Below are 15368 nucleotides of genomic sequence, written 5' to 3' on the forward strand. Positions count from 1 at the left end.
GTAAGAAAAAAATATATGACTAATGTCAAATATACTGTGTCCGTAATATGTTTATAGTATGTATAAGATAGAAGTAGAAGCCTAAGTATTGTTTCCATTAATTTACTCCTAGGGTTAAGGCAAAATATTACAATAGAATGTTTGTAAAAAAAAAAGGTATGGGGGATTGGAAATGATGCAGACAATTATTGAAAAAAAAACACACTCATCTGCAATATTAAAAAAAAAAATAACAAATAAATGGTCATGAAGGAGAGGAGACATGGAAATGAGGAGAGGGATATTAAAGGAGCATTTCTGAAGAATGTGGACCACCAGACCAGACCTGCCTTAGGGTCACATTGACCTTTTTTGTCATTAAATGTATAACAAATTGTTGAATGACAAAGATTCTGCTTTTATTGTAGGAGCCAGACTGGGTAACCTGCATGTTTGGTTACTTAGGGTGTCTCTCTTTTTCCTCTCTGACAGGTGTGTTCTTTATAGCGTTCCTATTCTTCCCATACGGCTCCATAGCTCAGTGGTTAGAGCACTGGTCTTGTAAACCAGGGGTCGTGAGTTCAATTCTCACTGGGGCCTTGGTTTTGACTCTACCCTCTGTGACATTCATTTGAAACTTTACACAGTGCTACAATAGAATGTTTGTAAAAAAAAATGGTATGGGGGATTGGAAATGATGCAGACAATTACATTGAAAAAATAAAAAATAAATAAATGGTCATGAAGGAGAGGAGACATGGAAATGAGGAGAGGATAATTCTGAAGAATGTGGACCACCAGACCAGACCTGCCTTAGGGTCACATTGACCTGGGAGAGTTTGATTAAAAAACAAACAAGATGACAAGGATTCTGCTTTTACTGAGGAGTCAGACTGTTTATAACATGCATGAAAGGTTAAACGTGTCTCTCTTTTTCCTCTCTATTAACGGGTGTGTTCTTTATAGCGTTCCTATTCTTCCCATACCATTGTATGGCTCCAGCAGCTCAGTGGTTAGAGCACTGGTCTTGTAAACCAGGGGAATGAGTTCAATTCTCACTGGGGCCTTGATTTTGACTCTACCCTCTGTGACATGAAAATTTGAAACTTTACACAGTGTGGGGGCTCAAAACATAGAACACTGGAACGTTCTCAGTTGTGACATGAAACTGAAGAAATCAGCCTATTGCAAAAATATTATTCTCTGTCAAATATATGAAGCGACATTGCCAAACAACCTGAGGATAATTTATTCGCCTTTTCCAAATGCCGATTTTGTCCTGGGCCGCACATCATGATTAAAAAAGGGCTGAAACAAGAGACAGTTATTAAACCAGGATGGTTTTCAGTGGATTATTTTTATTTTATTTTTTACAAATTGTATAACAATTGTTGAATGATATCACAAAGACCACTTGTGCATGTTGAAAGAACAAAAAGTAAACAGGATGGTTTTCTGTAAGATAAGATTGTATTTAAATCCAAAGGGTTTTGAGGGTAGCTGAAGGGTGGGACTTTTCAAAATGATAAAAATATATGACTAATGTCAAATATACTGTGTCTAAACAAGTAATATGTTTATAGTATGAATAAGATAGAAGTAGAAGCCTAAGTATTGTTGTCCATTAATTTACTCCAATTAGGGAGGGGTGGTAGGGTTAATTTTAAATATTACAATAGAATGTTTGTAAACAAGGTATGGGGGATTGAAATGATGCAGACAATTACATTGAAAAAAAACCACACTCTATCTGCAATATTAAAGCTGATCTACCCCTAAAAATAACAAATAAATGGTCATGAAGGAGAGGAGACATGGAAATGAGGAGGAGACTAGAATTCTGAAGAATGTGGACCACCAGAGGCCTTAGGTCACATTGACTGGGAGAGTTTGAGGGTAGCTGAAGGGTGGGACTCAAAATGTAAAAAAATGTATGACTTTGTCAAATATAACTGATGACAAGGATTCTGCTTTTACTGTAGGAGTATAGACTGGGTAACCTGCATGTTTGGTTACTTAGGTAAGTATTCTTTTTCCTCTCTGACGGGTGTGTTCTTTATAGCGTTCCTATTCTTCCCAAACCATTGTATGGCTCCATAGCTCAGTGGTTAGAGCACTGGTCTTGTAAACCAGGGGTCGTGAGTTCAATTCTCACTGGGGCCTTGATTTTGACTCTACCCTCTGTGACATTCATTTGAAACTTTACACAGTGTGCACAGGGGGGCTCAAAACAGCAGAACGTTCTCAATGTGACATCAAACTGAGAGTATCACCCTGCAAAAACAATTCTCTGCTGTACTACTACTGTGCGACATTGCCAAACAACCTGAGGATACGATTCCACGTTTGCCGATTGCCGATTTTGTCCTGGGCCGCACATCATGATTAAAAAGGGCTGAAACAAGAGACAGGAGTAGCAGAGGTCATGTAAACCAGCGATGCATGTTGAAAGAACAACAACGTTAACTAGACCTTTTCCTTATATTAACTGTAAGATAAAAGTTGTATTTAAATCCAAACGGGTTTTCCAGCAGATTAGTTACAATGACTCACCCCATGAACAGGAATAGACTTTTCCCCTTTATTGATATTGCAACCTCTCACTTTCGGATATTTGAAAATGTAATCATCTCCAGAATATCACTGTTTCTAAACAAGCCATAGAACACTGGTTGCAATTTCAGTTTAATCTACCAGAAAAGAATGAAGAAATCAGCCTATTTCAACAAATATTATGCCTAAAGTCAAATATATGAATTGTTTTTTTTTTAAGTTATTAGGGATTTTTATTTTATTTTTTACAAATTGTATAACAATTGTTGAATGATATCACAAAGACCACTTGTGGAGTTATTGTCTCACGTGCAGCTAACAAAAAGTAAACAGGATGGTTTTCAGAGATTGGTGGGAGGGGTTGAGGGTAGCTGAAGGGTGGGACTCAAAATGTAAAAAAATATATGACTAATGTCAAATATACTGTGTCCGTAATATGTTTATAGTATGTATAAGATAGAAGTAGAAGCCTAAGTATTGTTGTCCATTAATTTACTCCAATTAGGGGAGGGGTGGTAGGGTTAAGGCAAAATATTACAATAGAATGTTTGTAAAAAAAAAGGTATGGGGGATTGGAAATGATGCAGACAATTACATTGAAAAAAAAAACACACTCTATCTGCAATATTAAAGCTGATCTACCCCTAAAAATAACAAATAAATGGTCATGAAGGAGAGGAGACATGGAAATGAGGAGAGGAGACTATTAAAGGAGAATTCTGAAGAATGTGGACCACCAGACCAGACCTGCCTTAGGGTCACATTGACCTGGGAGAGTTTGTCATTAAATGTATAACAAACGATGACAAGGATTCTGCTTTTACTGTAGGAGCCAGACTGGGTAACCTGCATGTTTGGTTACTTAGGTGTGTCTCTCTTTTTCCTCTCTGACGGGTGTGTTCTTTATAGCGTTCCTATTCTTCCCATACCATTGTATGGCTCCATAGCTCAGTGGTTAGAGCACTGGTCTTGTAAACCAGGGGTCTTGAGTTCAATTCTCACTGGGGCCTTGATTTTGACTCTACCCTCTGTGACATTCATTTGAAACTTTACACAGTGCTGCACAGGGTGGGAGCTCAAAACAGCAGAACGTTCTCAATGTGACATCAAACTGAGAGTATCACCCTGCAAAAACAATTCTCTGCTGTACTACTACTGTAAGCGACATTGCCAAACAACCTGAGGATACTATTCCACGTTTGCCGATTGCCGATTTTGTCCTGGGCCGCACATCATGATTAAAGGGCTGAAACAAGAGACAGGAGTAGCAGAGGTCATGTAAACCAGCGATGCATGTTGAAAGAACAACAACGTTAACTAGACCTTTTCCTTATATTAACTGTAAGATAAAAGTTGTATTTAAATCCAAACGGGTTTTCCAGCAGATTAGTTACAATGACTCACCCCATGAACAGGAATAGACTTTTCCCCTTTATTGATATTGCAACCTCTCACTTTCGGATATTTGAAAATGTAATCATCTCCAGAATATCACTGTTTCTAAACAAGCCATAGAACACTGGTTGCAATTTCAGTTTAATCTACCAGAAAAGAATGAAGAAATCAGCCTATTTCAACAAATATTATGCCTAAAGTCAAATATATGAATTTTTTTTTTTTTAAAGTTATTAGGGATTTTTATTTTATTTTTTACAAATTGTATAACAATTGTTGAATGATATCACAAAGACCACTTGTGGAGTTATTGTCTCACGTGCAGCTAACAAAAAGTAAACAGGATGGTTTTCAGAGATTGGTGGGAGGGTTGAGGGTAGCTGAAGGGTGGGACTCAAAATGTAAAAAAATATATGACTAATGTCAAATATACTGTGTCCGTAATATGTTTATAGTATGTATAAGATAGAAGTAGAAGCCTAAGTATTTTTTCCTCTCTGAACGGGTGTGACAATTACATTGAAAAAAACTTTACACACTCTATCTGCAATGGGGGATTAAAGCTGATCTACCCTAAAAATAACAAATAAATGGTCATGAAGGAGAGGAGACATGGAAATGAGGAGAGGAGAATGAAGAAAGGAGAATTTGAACAAATGTGGACCACCAGACCAGACCTGCCGGGTCACATTGACCTGTTTTTTATAGCGTTCCTATTCTTCCCATACCGGCTCCATAGCTCAGTGGTTAGAGCACTGGTCTTGTAAACCAGGGGTCGTGAGTTCAATTCTCACTGGGGCCTTGATTTTGACTCTACCCTCTGTGACATTCATTTGAAACTTTACACAGTGCTGCACAGGGTGGGAGCTCAAAACAGCAGAACGTTCTCAATGTGACATCAAACTGAGAGTATCACCCTGCAAAAACAATTCTCTGCTGTACTACTACTGTAAGCGACATTGCCAAACAACCTGAGGATACGATTCCACGTTTGCCGATTGCCGATTTTGTCCTGGGCCGCACATCATGATTAAAAAAGGGCTGAAACAAGAGACAGGAGTAGCAGAGGTCATGTAAACCAGCGATGCATGTTGAAAGAACAACAACGTTAACTAGACCTTTTCCTTATATTAACTGTAAGATAAAAGTTGTATTTAAATCCAAACGGGTTTTCCAGCAGATTAGTTACAATGACTCACCCCATGAACAGGAATAGACTTTTCCCCTTTATTGATATTGCAACCTCTCACTTTCGGATATTTGAAAATGTAATCATCTCCAGAATATCACTGTTTCTAAACAAGCCATAGAACACTGGTTGCAATTTCAGTTTAATCTACCAGAAAAGAATGAAGAAATCAGCCTATTTCAACAAATATTATGCCTAAAGTCAAATATATGAATTTTTTTTTTTAAAGTTATTAGGGATTTTTATTTTATTTTTTACAAATTGTATAACAATTGTTGAATGATATCACAAAGACCACTTGTGGAGTTATTGTCTCACGTGCAGCTAACAAAAAGTAAACAGGATGGTTTTCAGAGATTGGTGGGAGGGGTTGAGGGTAGCTGAAGGGTGGGACTCAAAATGTAAAAAAATATATGACTAATGTCAAATATACTGTGTCCGTAATATGTTTATAGTATGTATAAGATAGAAGTAGAAGCCTAAGTATTGTTGTCCATTAATTTACTCCAATTAGGGGAGGGGTGGTAGGGTTAGGGCGAAATATTACAATAGAATATTTGTAAAAAAAAAAGGTATGGGGGATTGGAAATGATGCAGACAATTACATTGAGAAAAAAAACACACTCTATCTGAAATATTAAAGCTGATCTACCCCTAAAAATAACAAATAAATGGTCATGAAGGAGAGGAGACATGGAAATGAGGAGAGGAGACTATTAAAGGAGAATTCTGAAGAATGTGGACCACCAGACCAGACCTGCCTTAGGGTCACATTGACCTGGGAGAGTTTGTCATTAAATGTATAACAAACGATGACAAGGATTCTGCTTTTACTGTAGGAGCCAGACTGGGTAACCTGCATGTTTGGTTACTTAGGTGTGTCTCTCTTTTTCCTCTCTGACGGGTGTGTTCTTTATAGCGTTCCTATTCTTCCCATACCATTGTATGGCTCCATAGCTCAGTGGTTAGAGCACTGGTCTTGTAAACCAGGGGTCGTGAGTTCAATTCTCACTGGGGCCTTGATTTTGACTCTACCCTCTGTGACATTCATTTGAAACTTTACACAGTGTGGGGGCTCAAAACAGCAGAACGTTCTCAATGTGACATCAAACTGAGAGTATCACCCTGCAAAAACAATTCTCTGCTGTACTACTACTGTAAGCGACATTGCCAAACAACCTGAGGATACGATTCCACGTTTGCCGATTGCCGATTTTGTCCTGGGCCGCACATCATGATTAAAAAAGGGCTGAAACAAGAGACAGGAGTAGCAGAGGTCATGTAAACCAGCGATGCATGTTGAAAGAACAACAACGTTAACTAGACCTTTTCCTTATATTAACTGTAAGATAAAAGTTGTATTTAAATCCAAACGGGTTTTCCAGCAGATTAGTTACAATGACTCACCCCATGAACAGGAATAGACTTTTCCCCTTTATTGATATTGCAACCTCTCACTTTCGGATATTTGAAAATGTAATCATCTCCAGAATATCACTGTTTCTAAACAAGCCATAGAACACTGGTTGCAATTTCAGTTTAATCTACCAGAAAAGAATGAAGAAATCAGCCTATTTCAACAAATATTATGCCTAAAGTCAAATATATGAATTTGTTTTTTAAAAAAAAGTTATTAGGGATTTTTATTTTATTTTTTACAAATTGTATAACAATTGTTGAATGATATCACAAAGACCACTTGTGGAGTTATTGTCTCACGTGCAGCTAACAAAAAGTAAACAGGATGGTTTTCAGAGATTGGTGGGAGGGGTTGAGGGTAGCTGAAGGGTGGGACTCAAAATGTAAAAAAATATATGACTAATGTCAAATATACTGTGTCCGTAATATGTTTATAGTATGTATAAGATAGAAGTAGAAGCCTAAGTATTGTTGTCCATTAATTTACTCCAATTAGGGGAGGGGTGGTAGGGTTAAGGCAAAATATTACAATAGAATGTTTGTAAAAAAAAAAGGTATGGGGGATTGGAAATGATGCAGACAATTACATTGAAAAAAAAAAACCACACTCTATCTGCAATATTAAAGCTGATCTACCCCTAAAAATAACAAATAAATGGTCATGAAGGAGAGGAGACATGGAAATGAGGAGAGGATAATTCTGAAGAATGTGGACCACCAGACCAGACCTGCCTTAGGGTCACATTGACCTGGGAGAGTTTGTCATTAAATGTATAACAAACGATGACAAGGATTCTGCTTTTACTGTAGGAGCCAGACTGGGTAACCTGCATGTTTGGTTACTTAGGTGTGTCTCTCTTTTTCCTCTCTGACGGGTGTGTTCTTTATAGCGTTCCTATTCTTCCCATACCATTGTATGGCTCCATAGCTCAGTGGTTAGAGCACTGGTCTTGTAAACCAGGGGTCGTGAGTTCAATTCTCACTGGGGCCTTGATTTTGACTCTACCCTCTGTGACATTCATTTGAAACTTTACACAGTGTGGGGGCTCAAAACAGCAGAACGTTCTCAATGTGACATCAAACTGAGAGTATCACCCTGCAAAAACAATTCTCTGCTGTACTACTACTGGAAGCGACATTGCCAAACAACCTGAGGATACGATTGCACGTTTGCCGATTGCCGATTTTGTCCTGGGCCGCACATCATGATTAAAAAAGGGCTGAAACAAGAGACAGGAGTAGCAGAGGTCATGTAAACCAGCGATGCATGTTGAAAGAACAACAACGTTAACTAGACCTTTTCCTTATATTAACTGTAAGATAAAAGTTGTATTTAAATCCAAACGGGTTTTCCAGCAGATTAGTTACAATGACTCACCCCATGAACAGGAATAGACTTTTCCCCTTTATTGATATTGCAACCTCTCACTTTCGGATATTTGAAAATGTAATCATCTCCAGAATATCACTGTTTCTAAACAAGCCATAGAACACTGGTTGCAATTTCAGTTTAATCTACCAGAAAAGAATGAAGAAATCAGCCTATTTCAACAAATATTATGCCTAAAGTCAAATATATGAATTTGTTTTTTTTTAAAGTTATTAGGGATTTTTATTTTATTTTTTACAAATTGTATAACAATTGTTGAATGATATCACAAAGACCACTTGTGGAGTTATTGTCTCACGTGCAGCTAACAAAAAGTAAACAGGATGGTTTTCAGAGATTGGTGGGAGGGGTTGAGGGTAGCTGAAGGGTGGGACTCAAAATGTAAAAAAATATATGACTAATGTCAAATATACTGTGTCCGTAATATGTTTATAGTATGTATAAGATAGAAGTAGAAGCCTAAGTATTGTTGTCCATTAATTTACTCCAATTAGGGGAGGGGTGGTAGGGTTAAGGCGAAATATTACAATAGAATGTTTGTAAAAAAAAAAGGTATGGGGGATTGGAAATGATGCAGACAATTACATTGAAAAAAAACCACACTCTATCTGCAATATTAAAGCTGATCTACCCCTAAAAATAACAAATAAATGGTCATGAAGGAGAGGAGACATGGAAATGAGGAGAGGAGACTATTAAAGGAGAATTCTGAAGAATGTGGACCACCAGACCAGACCTGCCTTAGGGTCACATTGACCTGGGAGAGTTTGTCATTAAATGTATAACAAACGATGACAAGGATTCTGCTTTTACTGTAGGAGCCAGACTGGGTAACCTGCATGTTTGGTTACTTAGGTGTGTCTCTCTTTTTCCTCTCTGACGGGTGTGTTCTTTATAGCGTTCCTATTCTTCCCATACCATTGTATGGCTCCATAGCTCAGTGGTTAGAGCACTGGTCTTGTAAACCAGGGGTCGTGAGTTCAATTCTCACTGGGGCCTTGATTTTGACTCTACCCTCTGTGACATTCATTTGAAACTTTACACAGTGTGGGGGCTCAAAACAGCAGAACGTTCTCAATGTGACATCAAACTGAGAGTATCACCCTGCAAAAACAATTCTCTGCTGTACTACTACTGTAAGCGACATTGCCAAACAACCTGAGGATACGATTCCACGTTTGCCGATTGCCGATTTTGTCCTGGGCCGCACATCATGATTAAAAAAGGGCTGAAACAAGAGACAGGAGTAGCAGAGGTCATGTAAACCAGCGATGCATGTTGAAAGAACAACAACGTTAACTAGACCTTTTCCTTATATTAACTGTAAGATAAAAGTTGTATTTAAATCCAAACGGGTTTTCCAGCAGATTAGTTACAATGACTCACCCCATGAACAGGAATAGACTTTTCCCCTTTATTGATATTGCAACCTCTCACTTTCGGATATTTGAAAATGTAATCATCTCCAGAATATCACTGTTTCTAAACAAGCCATAGAACACTGGTTGCAATTTCAGTTTAATCTACCAGAAAAGAATGAAGAAATCAGCCTATTTCAACAAATATTATGCCTAAAGTCAAATATATGAATTTGTTTTTTTTTTTAAAAAAAAGTTATTAGGGATTTTTATTTTATTTTTTACAAATTGTATAACAATTGTTGAATGATATCACAAAGACCACTTGTGGAGTTATTGTCTCACGTGCAGCTAACAAAAAGTAAACAGGATGGTTTTCAGAGATTGGTGGGAGGGGTTGAGGGTAGCTGAAGGGTGGGACTCAAAATGTAAAAAAATATATGACTAATGTCAAATATACTGTGTCCGTAATATGTTTATAGTATGTATAAGATAGAAGTAGAAGCCTAAGTATTGTTGTCCATTAATTTACTCCAATTAGGGGAGGGGTGGTAGGGTTAAGGCGAAATATTACAATAGAATGTTTGTAAAAAAAAAAGGTATGGGGGATTGGAAATGATGCAGACAATTACATTGAAAAAAAACCACACTCTATCTGCAATATTAAAGCTGATCTACCCCTAAAAATAACAAATAAATGGTCATGAAGGAGAGGAGACATGGAAATGAGGAAGGAGAATTCTGAAGAATGTGGACCACCAGACCAGACCTGCCTTAGGGTCACATTGACCTGGGAGAGTTTGTCATTAAATGTATAACAAACGATGACAAGGATTCTGCTTTTACTGTAGGAGCCAGACTGGGTAACCTGCATGTTTGGTTACTTAGGTGTGTCTCTCTTTTTCCTCTCTGACGGGTGTGTTCTTTATAGCGTTCCTATTCTTCCCATAACATTGTATGGCTCCATAGCTCAGTTGTTAGAGCACTGGTCTTGTAAACCAGGGGTCGTGAGTTCAATTCTCACTGGGGCCTTGATTTTGACTCTACCCTCTGTGACATTCATTTGAAACTTTACACAGTGTGGGGGCTCAAAACAGCAGAACGTTCTCAATGTGACATCAAACTGAGAGTATCACCCTGCAAAAACAATTCTCTGCTGTACTACTACTGGGCGACATTGCCAAACAACCTGAGGATACGATTCCACGTTTGCCGATTGCCGATTTTGTCCTGGGCCGCACATCATGATTAAAAAAGGGCTGAAACAAGAGACAGGAGTAGCAGAGGTCATGTAAACCAGCGATGCATGTTGAAAGAACAACAACGTTAACTAGACCTTTTCCTTATATTAACTGTAAGATAAAAGTTGTATTTAAATCCAAACGGGTTTTCCAGCAGATTAGTTACAATGACTCACCCCATGAACAGGAATAGACTTTTCCCCTTTATTGATATTGCAACCTCTCACTTTCGGATATTTGAAAATGTAATCATCTCCAGAATATCACTGTTTCTAAACAAGCCATAGAACACTGGTTGCAATTTCAGTTTAATCTACCAGAAAAGAATGAAGAAATCAGCCTATTTCAACAAATATTATGCCTAAAGTCAAATATATGAATTTGTTTTTTTTTTTTAAAGTTATTAGGGATTTTTATTTTATTTTTTACAAATTGTATAACAATTGTTGAATGATATCACAAAGACCACTTGTGGAGTTATTGTCTCACGTGCAGCTAACAAAAAGTAAACAGGATGGTTTTCAGAGATTGGTGGGAGGGTTGAGGGTAGCTGAAGGGTGGGACTCAAAATGTAAAAAAATATATGACTAATGTCAAATATACTGTGTCCGTAATATGTTTATAGTATGTATAAGATAGAAGTAGAAGCCTAAGTATTGTTGTCCATTAATTTACTCCAATTAGGGGAGGGGTGGTAGGGTTAAGGCAAAATATTACAATAGAATGTTTGTAAAAAAAAAAAAGGTATGGGGGATTGGAAATGATGCAGACAATTACATTGAAAAAAAAAACACACTCTATCTGCAATATTAAAGCTGATCTACCCCTAAAAATAACAAATAAATGGTCATGAAGGAGAGGAGACATGGAAATGAGGAGAGGAGACTATTAAAGGAGAATTCTGAAGAATGTGGACCACCAGACCAGACCTGCCTTAGGGTCACATTGACCTGGGAGAGTTTGTCATTAAATGTATAACAAACGATGACAAGGATTCTGCTTTTACTGTAGGAGCCAGACTGGGTAACCTGCATGTTTGGTTACTTAGGTGTGTCTCTCTTTTTCCTCTCTGACGGGTGTGTTCTTTATAGCGTTCCTATTCTTCCCATACCATTGTATGGCTCCATAGCTCAGTGGTTAGAGCACTGGTCTTGTAAACCAGGGGTCGTGAGTTCAATTCTCACTGGGGCCTTGATTTTGACTCTACCCTCTGTGACATTCATTTGAAACTTTACACAGTGTGGGGGCTCAAAACAGCAGAACGTTCTCAATGTGACATCAAACTGAGAGTATCACCCTGCAAAAACAATTCTCTGCTGTACTACTACTGTAAGCGACATTGCCAAACAACCTGAGGATACGATTGCACGTTTGCCGATTGCCGATTTTGTCCTGGGCCGCACATCATGATTAAAAAGGGCTGAAACAAGAGACAGGAGTAGCAGAGGTCATGTAAACCAGCGATGCATGTTGAAAGAACAACAACGTTAACTAGACCTTTTCCTTATATTAACTGTAAGATAAAAGTTGTATTTAAATCCAAACGGGTTTTCCAGCAGATTAGTTACAATGACTCACCCCATGAACAGGAATAGACTTTTCCCCTTTATTGATATTGCAACCTCTCACTTTCGGATATTTGAAAATGTAATCATCTCCAGAATATCACTGTTTCTAAACAAGCCATAGAACACTGGTTGCAATTTCAGTTTAATCTACCAGAAAAGAATGAAGAAATCAGCCTATTTCAACAAATATTATGCCTAAAGTCAAATATATGAATTTGTTTTTTTTTTAAAGTTATTAGGGATTTTTATTTTATTTTTTACAAATTGTATAACAATTGTTGAATGATATCACAAAGACCACTTGTGGAGTTATTGTCTCACGTGCAGCTAACAAAAAGTAAACAGGATGGTTTTCAGAGATTGGTGGGAGGGGTTGAGGGTAGCTGAAGGGTGGGACTCAAAATGTAAAAAAATATATGACTAATGTCAAATATACTGTGTCCGTAATATGTTTATAGTATGTATAAGATAGAAGTAGAAGCCTAAGTATTGTTGTCCATTAATTTACTCCAATTAGGGGAGGGGTGGTAGGGTTAAGGCAAAATATTACAATAGAATGTTTGTAAAAAAAAAAAAGGTATGGGGGATTGGAAATGATGCAGACAATTACATTGAAAAAAAAACACACTCTATCTGCAATATTAAAGCTGATCTACCCCTAAAAATAACAAATAAATGGTCATGAAGGAGAGGAGACATGGAAATGAGGAGAGGAGACTATTAAAGGAGAATTCTGAAGAATGTGGACCACCAGACCAGACCTGCCTTAGGGTCACATTGACCTGGGAGAGTTTGTCATTAAATGTATAACAAACGATGACAAGGATTCTGCTTTTACTGTAGGAGCCAGACTGGGTAACCTGCATGTTTGGTTACTTAGGTGTGTCTCTCTTTTTCCTCTCTGACGGGTGTGTTCTTTATAGCGTTCCTATTCTTCCCATACCATTGTATGGCTCCATAGCTCAGTGGTTAGAGCACTGGTCTTGTAAACCAGGGGTCGTGAGTTCAATTCTCACTGGGGCCTTGATTTTGACTCTACCCTCTGTGACATTCATTTGAAACTTTACACAGTGTGGGGGCTCAAAACAGCAGAACGTTCTCAATGTGACATCAAACTGAGAGTATCACCCTGCAAAAACAATTCTCTGCTGTACTACTACTGTAAGCGACATTGCCAAACAACCTGAGGATACGATTCCACGTTTGCCGATTGCCGATTTTGTCCTGGGCCGCACATCATGATTAAAAAAGGGCTGAAACAAGAGACAGGAGTAGCAGAGGTCATGTAAACCAGCGATGCATGTTGAAAGAACAACAACGTTAACTAGACCTTTTCCTTATATTAACTGTAAGATAAAAGTTGTATTTAAATCCAAACGGGTTTTCCAGCAGATTAGTTACAATGACTCACCCCATGAACAGGAATAGACTTTTCCCCTTTATTGATATTGCAACCTCTCACTTTCGGATATTTGAAAATGTAATCATCTCCAGAATATCACTGTTTCTAAACAAGCCATAGAACACTGGTTGCAATTTCAGTTTAATCTACCAGAAAAGAATGAAGAAATCAGCCTATTTCAACAAATATTATGCCTAAAGTCAAATATATGAATTTTTTTTTTTTTTAAAGTTATTAGGGATTTTTATTTTATTTTTACAAATTGTATAACAATTGTTGAATGATATCACAAAGACCACTTGTGGAGTTATTGTCTCACGTGCAGCTAACAAAAAGTAAACAGGATGGTTTTCAGAGATTGGTGGGAGGGGTTGAGGGTAGCTGAAGGGTGGGACTCAAAATGTAAAAAAATATATGACTAATGTCAAATATACTGTGTCCGTAATATGTTTATAGTATGTATAAGATAGAAGTAGAAGCCTAAGTATTGTTGTCCATTAATTTACTCCAATTAGGGGAGGGGTGGTAGGGTTAAGGCAAAATATTACAATAGAATGTTTGTAAAAAAAAAAAAGGTATGGGGGATTGGAAATGATGCAGACAATTACATTGAAAAAAAAAACACACTCTATCTGCAATATTAAAGCTGATCTACCCCTAAAAATAACAAATAAATGGTCATGAAGGAGAGGAGACATGGAAATGAGGAGAGGAGACTATTAAAGGAGAATTCTGAAGAATGTGGACCACCAGACCAGACCTGCCTTAGGGTCACATTGACCTGGGAGAGTTTGTCATTAAATGTATAACAAACGATGACAAGGATTCTGCTTTTACTGTAGGAGCCAGACTGGGTAACCTGCATGTTTGGTTACTTAGGTGTGTCTCTCTTTTTCCTCTCTGACGGGTGTGTTCTTTATAGCGTTCCTATTCTTCCCATACCATTGTATGGCTCCATAGCTCAGTGGTTAGAGCACTGGTCTTGTAAACCAGGGGTCGTGAGTTCAATTCTCACTGGGGCCTTGATTTTGACTCTACCCTCTGTGACATTCATTTGAAACTTTACACAGTGTGGGGGCTCAAAACAGCAGAACGTTCTCAATGTGACATCAAACTGAGAGTATCACCCTGCAAAAACAATTCTCTGCTGTACTACTACTGTAAGCGACATTGCCAAACAACCTGAGGATACGATTGCACGTTTGCCGATTGCCGATTTTGTCCTGGGCCGCACATCATGATTAAAAAAGGGCTGAAACAAGAGACAGGAGTAGCAGAGGTCATGTAAACCAGCGATGCATGTTGAAAGAACAACAACGTTAACTAGACCTTTTCCTTATATTAACTGTAAGATAAAAGTTGTATTTAAATCCAAACGGGTTTTCCAGCAGATTAGTTACAATGACTCACCCCATGAACAGGAATAGACTTTTCCCCTTTATTGATATTGCAACCTCTCACTTTCGGATATTTGAAAATGTAATCATCTCCAGAATATCACTGTTTCTAAACAAGCCATAGAACACTGGTTGCAATTTCAGTTTAATCTACCAGAAAAGAATGAAGAAATCAGCCTATTTCAACAAATATTATGCCTAAAGTCAAATATATGAATTTGTTTTTTTTTAAAGTTATTAGGGATTTTTATTTTATTTTTTACAAATTGTATAACAATTGTTGAATGATATCACAAAGACCACTTGTGGAGTTATTGTCTCACGTGCAGCTAACAAAAAGTAAACAGGATGGTTTTCAGAGATTGGTGGGAGGGGTTGAGGGTAGCTGAAGGGTGGGACTCAAAATGTAAAAAAATATATGACTAATGTCAAATATACTGTGTCCGTAATATGTTTATAGTATGTATAAGATAGAAG

At 37.7% G+C, this 15368-nt stretch overlaps 11 non-coding genes across 11 annotated transcripts; all 11 read left to right on the top strand.

Annotated features, from left to right (window-relative positions):
* Positions 1–506: 506 nt before the first annotated feature.
* Positions 507–579, top strand: trnat-ugu (transfer RNA threonine (anticodon UGU)). The gene has a single exon. It is a non-coding gene; the product is annotated as a tRNA-Thr (tRNA).
* A 1490-nt stretch (positions 580–2069) lies between these two features.
* trnat-ugu (transfer RNA threonine (anticodon UGU)) lies at positions 2070–2142 on the top strand. The gene has a single exon. It is a non-coding gene; the product is annotated as a tRNA-Thr (tRNA).
* Positions 2143–3469: 1327 nt separating this feature from the next.
* On the top strand, positions 3470–3542 carry trnat-ugu (transfer RNA threonine (anticodon UGU)). The gene has a single exon. It is a non-coding gene; the product is annotated as a tRNA-Thr (tRNA).
* A 1114-nt stretch (positions 3543–4656) lies between these two features.
* On the top strand, positions 4657–4729 carry trnat-ugu (transfer RNA threonine (anticodon UGU)). The gene has a single exon. It is a non-coding gene; the product is annotated as a tRNA-Thr (tRNA).
* Positions 4730–6063: 1334 nt separating this feature from the next.
* Positions 6064–6136, top strand: trnat-ugu (transfer RNA threonine (anticodon UGU)). The gene has a single exon. It is a non-coding gene; the product is annotated as a tRNA-Thr (tRNA).
* A 1317-nt stretch (positions 6137–7453) lies between these two features.
* trnat-ugu (transfer RNA threonine (anticodon UGU)) lies at positions 7454–7526 on the top strand. Its single transcript has one exon. It is a non-coding gene; the product is annotated as a tRNA-Thr (tRNA).
* A 1325-nt stretch (positions 7527–8851) lies between these two features.
* On the top strand, positions 8852–8924 carry trnat-ugu (transfer RNA threonine (anticodon UGU)). The gene has a single exon. It is a non-coding gene; the product is annotated as a tRNA-Thr (tRNA).
* A 1318-nt stretch (positions 8925–10242) lies between these two features.
* trnat-ugu (transfer RNA threonine (anticodon UGU)) lies at positions 10243–10315 on the top strand. The gene has a single exon. It is a non-coding gene; the product is annotated as a tRNA-Thr (tRNA).
* Positions 10316–11643: 1328 nt separating this feature from the next.
* Positions 11644–11716, top strand: trnat-ugu (transfer RNA threonine (anticodon UGU)). Its single transcript has one exon. It is a non-coding gene; the product is annotated as a tRNA-Thr (tRNA).
* Positions 11717–13043: 1327 nt separating this feature from the next.
* trnat-ugu (transfer RNA threonine (anticodon UGU)) lies at positions 13044–13116 on the top strand. Its single transcript has one exon. It is a non-coding gene; the product is annotated as a tRNA-Thr (tRNA).
* Positions 13117–14444: 1328 nt separating this feature from the next.
* On the top strand, positions 14445–14517 carry trnat-ugu (transfer RNA threonine (anticodon UGU)). Its single transcript has one exon. It is a non-coding gene; the product is annotated as a tRNA-Thr (tRNA).
* The last annotated feature ends 851 nt before the right edge of the window (positions 14518–15368 follow it).

Source organism: Oncorhynchus keta, chromosome 34 (genome assembly GCF_023373465.1).
Source record: "Oncorhynchus keta strain PuntledgeMale-10-30-2019 chromosome 34, Oket_V2, whole genome shotgun sequence".
In the NCBI taxonomy this organism is placed as follows: domain Eukaryota; kingdom Metazoa; phylum Chordata; class Actinopteri; order Salmoniformes; family Salmonidae; genus Oncorhynchus; species Oncorhynchus keta.